Source organism: Lepidothrix coronata, unplaced genomic scaffold, assembly GCF_001604755.1.
Source record: "Lepidothrix coronata isolate B3197 unplaced genomic scaffold, Lepidothrix_coronata-1.0 Scaffold171, whole genome shotgun sequence".
Taxonomy (NCBI): domain Eukaryota; kingdom Metazoa; phylum Chordata; class Aves; order Passeriformes; family Pipridae; genus Lepidothrix; species Lepidothrix coronata.
The window spans coordinates 1,714,953-1,721,658 of record NW_016690351.1 but is presented as its reverse complement, the minus strand read 5'-3'; positions in this window follow the sequence as shown (position 1 = coordinate 1,721,658).

The following is a 6,706-nucleotide window of genomic DNA, read 5'->3' as shown; positions in this document are numbered from 1 at the left end:
TTATAGCAATCCGTAGCAATTAGTGCCGGGCGGTGACTGGGGTCATTAATACAGCCGTGCCTGGAGTGGGTCACCACAGACCTGCCGTGAGGAGTGGGACAGACCCCCAGCTCCTGGAGAAGGTGGTTGGCCTGGAAAACCTTGAGGCCCAAGGTGCAGGGTTAGCCCTGTATCCGAAAGCCAAGTTATGCATTAAAAATGGAACCAAGACCTCTTCTGTCCGAGGTGGGGATGGCTCCTGGTGCCAGGGACAGGCAGAGAGTTGGGACCATCAAATCCTACATTCCACCCACTGCCAACACAAGACTGTCCTTGATTTGTGCCAATGTATTCCCAGAAGCACCTCATCTGTCTTAATTTCCTAGAAAAAAAAACAAAAAAAGAAATCTTGAACTCCAAATGTCTCTACTGCACTTAACCCATTTAGGTATTTGGGGACTAAAACTCTACAAAACAAACCTACTGACTGGAAAAGCTCCGTTAAGTATTTTTTGGCTTCTAAACAGTCTCACACAGCAGTGTGGTGTCTTTGTGACACAGCATGTGATGCTGCACTGCAGTTTTGCTCTACTGGAAAGACTAAAAATAAGCACTAAACCACTAAACTAGTTTAGCATCCCTGTCAAGAGGTTTGATTATCTCTCCATTTGTTACAGTTTCAGTAGTCTCCTAAATAACCAGAATTTTCCTAAAACCTCCATGAGCAAGAGAAACCACTGTTACCTAGAGATATATATAGTTATATATATAACTATACTTACCTACTATATATGCATTAACTACCTCATTTTACTTCCTAGTGTTGGGATCACAAAGGCAAACCAGGTCCAGTCCCACTTGCAGTAGCCAGGGAGACACATCCCAGTGCTGCTTTCTGCTCTGCTCTTTCCAAAACCAATGATTCAAGGTATTGCAGCACCACCTGAGGATGACTACTGACTGAACAGAAACCCCAGGCTAAGAGGTTGTACGCAAATACTCCAATGTGCCTCTGCAACCTCACTAAGCTAGGCCCAGCTGAAATTGTGCAAGTGAACCAGAAAGTGCCAATGGACCTTTTCTTTGCTTTGACAAGAGTTGTGAGATGAGAACATAAGCAGGGTAAGCCAAACTCTTACTTTGTAAAAGCCATGTTTGTGTGCTTCATTGTCATGATGCCCAGCCTGCAAGTATGAACAAAACTCACTTCAGTCAGATAAACCACAGACTTGTCTGAGCGTATCTCTCCTCCTATCATCTACTGCCACTGTAGAAATCTCAGGATTGGGGTTGTCCAAGTCTTGCCAATTCTTGGCCCATGGCTTGCATCTGATTTTTTAGCAGCAAAAAAATATTTGTACAAACTCAATGAGCTAAGGGTTTCATGAGAAACTTAATGGCTGGGGAGAAACGTTAGGAATGCTGCTAGCTTTAGTTTCTTTGAAACCAGACATTTACATAAAGGTCTCCTAAATGCTTCTTTTGGACCCTAAGTTATCAGTACTCCACAAGGTTTGGTTTATTTTTCCTTTCCCTATTGAAAATTATTGCCTAAGAAATAAAAAGAAGTCTCCTCATGGATGTGCATGCCAAGATTTATCTTCAATACTGAGATAAGAATCCTCAGGCATTTAAAATTCTCTCAAGAAATACTATGTCTCAAGTGTCTAAGTGCTTAGGGCTCTATATTTTTGGGCTATGTTTTGACTTAAAATGCTGACAGCCAGATAAGAGCCTTCTGTATGTTGTTTGAGAGATGGGACAGGGAGAAAAGTTAACAGCTGTATTTCTTAATGCCAATTTTAAAAAGAAACACGAACACAAATTCCTTTGCTGTCCTGACACATGCTTTAAAATACTGTGAAAACACAACAGGTGAGAAACAAGTTTTCTTTTTCTGTGGTTCATGTAGAACCTGTCCCAGGCAGATACATACTCCCAGGTGGAGTCCATACATGGGCTCTGCTGACAGCCCAGGGAAACTGCTGTTACCAGGATATATTCAGGGACAAGCTGTAATTTAAAATTCAAGATGCGTAACATTCAGTATGAATAAAATGGAAACAATGAGAATTTTAAACAAGAGGCAAGTAAGTGTTTTCTTGGATTCATTGTCTTTCCACAGTAAAGAACACTAAGGAACTTTTTTCCTAGTGTTTCGCTTACTCCAAGGGAGTGATCTTTTGCCTAATAAATATTTATCTGGTGTCACGCTCTGTTAGCTGGTTGCAATGACTAAATTTAGAAAGGCTGTGATCCTTCTTCTGATGCTTCTTTTAAGCTCTACTGGGCAAGTAGAAGGCTTAGGAATTAAATGAGGTCACTCCAGTCCTAAGGGTGCTCTGAATTGTTTCAATGCTATTAAAATTTACACAGCAAATTCCTTTTCCTTCTTTAGTATCACTGAAATATTTTTATACCAAGTAGATTGCAGTTCATTAGTGATCAATAGAGTCCTCTAAAAAATATTATGGGCTGTATTAGGAACGAACACTGGTTTTTGTCTTCACTAGCAAAAAACATGTACACTTTTTTTGGGAGAGATGAATCCAAATCCCTTTCTTCATGTCCAACTCTAACTGGAGAGAAGATACTTTTTTTTAACTTAATGTTGAAGTTTTAACTTAAATTAGCTACATCTGAAATCAAATCCACCTGCAATATCCAGGTAAAGTTCTAGGTTCTGCATAATGACAGAAAGGCAATCTTGCCTTAGGCCATTGTGATATACACATATGAAATATAGTCAATATAAGTAAGTGCAGTAACACAGCTAAAAACCACTTAACATATTTAGTTTTGAATCAACATAAATATATGCAAATGAAAGGCTATTTGGTAATGGTTATTACTGCTTAGCTGACAGAAACAAACTTTGCTGAAATCAGCAAGTGTAGTGTGCTTGTTATTTTGGAAAGTTAGCCCATCTAGAAAACAGAGTTTTAAGTGGAAAAATAAAAGGTGCTATATTTAATTCAGGCCCCCCCCTTTGATCAGAATAAGCAGCATGATAAGGAGTTGTTAAAAATCATACTAATCAGCTTCATTTGTACCCAAAGCTTCAGAACTAAATGAATGAAACAGGGATCCTCCACAAAATATATTTATACATCCACGACATACATAAAAATTCTCCCAGTCTCATCTTTTGTGCTAGTAAACCTGTTATCTTATTCCATATGATTATAATTTATGTTTTTAGTAATTTTGATAATGTTTCCTATCGTAGCGGTAAGTTAATTACCAGCACCTGGGAGTAAAAACAGCATGAACTGCAGGCCTGCTGCTCATGGAGCAGATAAAGCAGAATATGAAGACAGTGAAATCATATTAAGTCTGAAAGGAAGATGTCAGTAGTGCTAAGGGTGTAAGCTGCAAGGTCTCTGTTATTTAGGACAGATTACCAGAGGTATGTGGGTATTACATAAGAATTTAAGTATCTCTGGGATTTTTTTAAATGACCTAAGCAAGTTCTATGCCAACATTTATTCAGAATTTCTTTTGACTTCCTGGAATACTGAGAGAAGAGATTCTAGAAACAAAAGCATACAGACACTTTGGAACTAACAACTCCTTTCTATTATCACATGGCAAAACTTCCTCAGGGATGCAGGGAAAAAGGTCCTGATTTTTCAAGAGCATTTTTATTTTTTTTTTAACTTCTTGTTTAAGGATGATTTTCATAGCAATAATTTATATTATTAAATGTACTTCAAATGCTAGCGAACTACCTAGTAAAATTACCTAATAGTTAGCAACAAGATCCAACATTCATTGCTAATAATTCACTGTCATATCCATTGTAACTTCCATGTGAAGTAACTCTCAGCTCGTACTATTTCTGATTCTGCCTCTCACCTGAAGAACATCTGTGCCACACAGACTATTTTTCTAGCTGCATGGGCTGACCTAATAAAGGATATTATTCTACCCACAAACCTGTCTTACTCCAAATACAGCTTCTGAGCAGGAAAAAGAAATCAAATCCTGGTTTTGTACTAAAAGCTGTCACCAAGCTGTGAACTGAATGTACTTTTACAAAACAAAAATGGAAGCCTGCACAAATTCTGTAAAATGTATGTCAAATCCAGGAGATAAGAAGTATAATTTTGGTCAATTCTGTTGTTAATCCTACTGTAAAATGACTTGGCTCTTCAGTAATAGTCTGTTGAGCACAAATAACTGTAAACAGAAAAGCTGTAACTAACACCCTCATTAGTTCATAATAAATATTTAGAATATCATGATAAAGATTTAAAATGTATTCATTTTTGTTTGTAAAAGCTACCTTAATGGTGTTATAACATTCAAAATAGAAGGCCTGGTGTACTGAACCACCAAACCCCTGGTACAGACCAGAAGTCCATCTGTCTTTGCAATTTTAATTATACAGTCACCAGGTTCCTGGAACTGTCGCTCAGCAGCAGAGAAATTTATGCATATTGTTATGCATTACAGACACCCTCCTTTTAAGTACAAAGTACTTGCACAGCTGAAGCATTTAAACATAGTAGACCATTGTTTTGTCCCCTTATTAACAAACAATAAAGAAATCAAGATGTGGAGGGGTGAACACAATTTATTCAAACAGAGAATGATTCCCATTTGCTGAAACACTTCAGGTCAAGTAACTATCATTCCAATGTTGTTCTCATTCAGCAGAATCCAGTATGAATTCTCATGCTCTTTCTCTGGAAAGAAATTTTCTCTGTAATACCATGCTTTCACTTCCAACCCACAAATTCTTACTCATATTTATGAGAAGTGTTACTTGTTTCAACTTTCCCCTATAGTGGAATACCAGCCACAAACTGTGACCAAGTTAAAAAAATCCACTTTTTGTATCTGTAGATTTTTCATCTGTTTCTAGCTCTTAGGGTTCCCTTCAGGTGAAAACACAGCATACAATAAACCAGCCTTTGAAGGAAGAACTACAAACCAAACACCTTCTTAAACTGAAGGTATCACAGAACTGTTGATTCAGCCCAAGTACAGGGCAGAGAGAGCAACAAGTGAATCAAAGCAACCAGTTCCTGGGACAACCTTGCAAAGCACAGACAGCAACTGGAGTTTACTTGTCCCATTGCAGGCAAATCAGGAAAGCCAACAACCACAGAGACTTCTCTCTCTACTGCAAAGCCTTCCAGACCCTGTTTTCAGGAAATTAATTTTACCTATGTGAAGCATATCTAGAGACATAAAATACCCAAAATCTTTGTTGAAAATCTTCAGTTGATATTCTTGATATAGAACAAAGATGGTCATTAACTCTTTAAATGGCACCCCATGCAGCCATAGGTTAGCAAAAAATAAACTCCTCTAATTTCTGCACCCAAAGTTGGCAAAATTCAGTTAAACTTTTCCCTATAGAATCTAAAAAACCACAAACTTTGAGAGCTGTGCTACAGCACTGTTTCCGGAGAATCTTCTTAACACTCAACTTCATCCTCTTCTTTAAAGATTTTACATTTCTTATTAATTTTATGCTTACAATTGCATATTAGTAAATTTTTAAGTAACAGAATTCTAATAGTGTTTTATATTGGTCTACCTCTAAAATGAAGTAAATATAAATACCTAAGACACGTCAGGTAAAACTGGAACTGCCACTTCAGAGATTTCACTACCTTTCCCAGTCTCAGCAGCCACATGAGCTCATGTGACGTGTGACGGGCACAGTCCACACAAGGATGTTACTCCTGCTGCTCTGCCAGAAGCCAGGTTTGCCAAAACCCTGTTCCAAAATCGAAACACAAGAACTGCTGTATACAGTTATGAAAATACAGTATTACAATACTAGTACACTGATCTTTGATATAGATACTAAATGAAACTATAAAACACAAAGAGCAAGATCTAAAACATTGTATTCTCTACAAAATAATCAAGAAACATGGAATAATTTCTATACTAGGGTATTGCCAAATTTCCACTTGTAAAAGCTAATCCCGGTAGAATAATACCTGTGTTCACTTAAACTACATCACAGGTACAGGGTGTGTAGTAAATGCAGACCATGTGGATGTACTCCAAATCAGTTTTGATTTGCTGGTTCAGTAAAAACAACACTGTAGCTGTTGTATCCCATTCCCTATCCTGAACAAAACATATAAGAAAGCATCCAAAGATTCTGAGCTTCAACAATGGATATGTCACTTTGCTAAATACTATATTTCTAAGGAAATTAATGTTGAGTGTTATTCATGGAATATTTCTAAAATTTGAGTCAAACACATGTAAGCCATCTGGAAGCACTTCCAGGAGATGGGAGATTTGAAGAAGTATAAACAGTGTTATTTACATAATGCATGTTTTACTTTTTCCACTGTAAAGAAAGAAAGAAATAAAACCACCTTAAACTCTTTACATACAAAATGATTGTAATTGAAAAAGGACTGTTTAAGAATTTGCATGTGATACAAGGAGATTAATCGAACATTAATGACTGACAGACTTTCTCCTGGTCAGCATTACCAGAAAAGTCTGTGGCAAGAAAAGTTTCTGTCGTTCTAGTAAAGAACAGTCAACAAGAAAAAGCACAGAATGCTGGATTTTTGTTTAAATTATCAAAACCTAACCAGAGAAATCCTAAGACAGAGACAAATCTGTTTTCATATTAAACCAATTAGATATGAAGAACTTTTTTCCATTCTGCTGATATGAATGGATTTTATGTAATTTGCCAAATGCCAATATGAACATTTCATATTCCAAGACCGTGATCTCT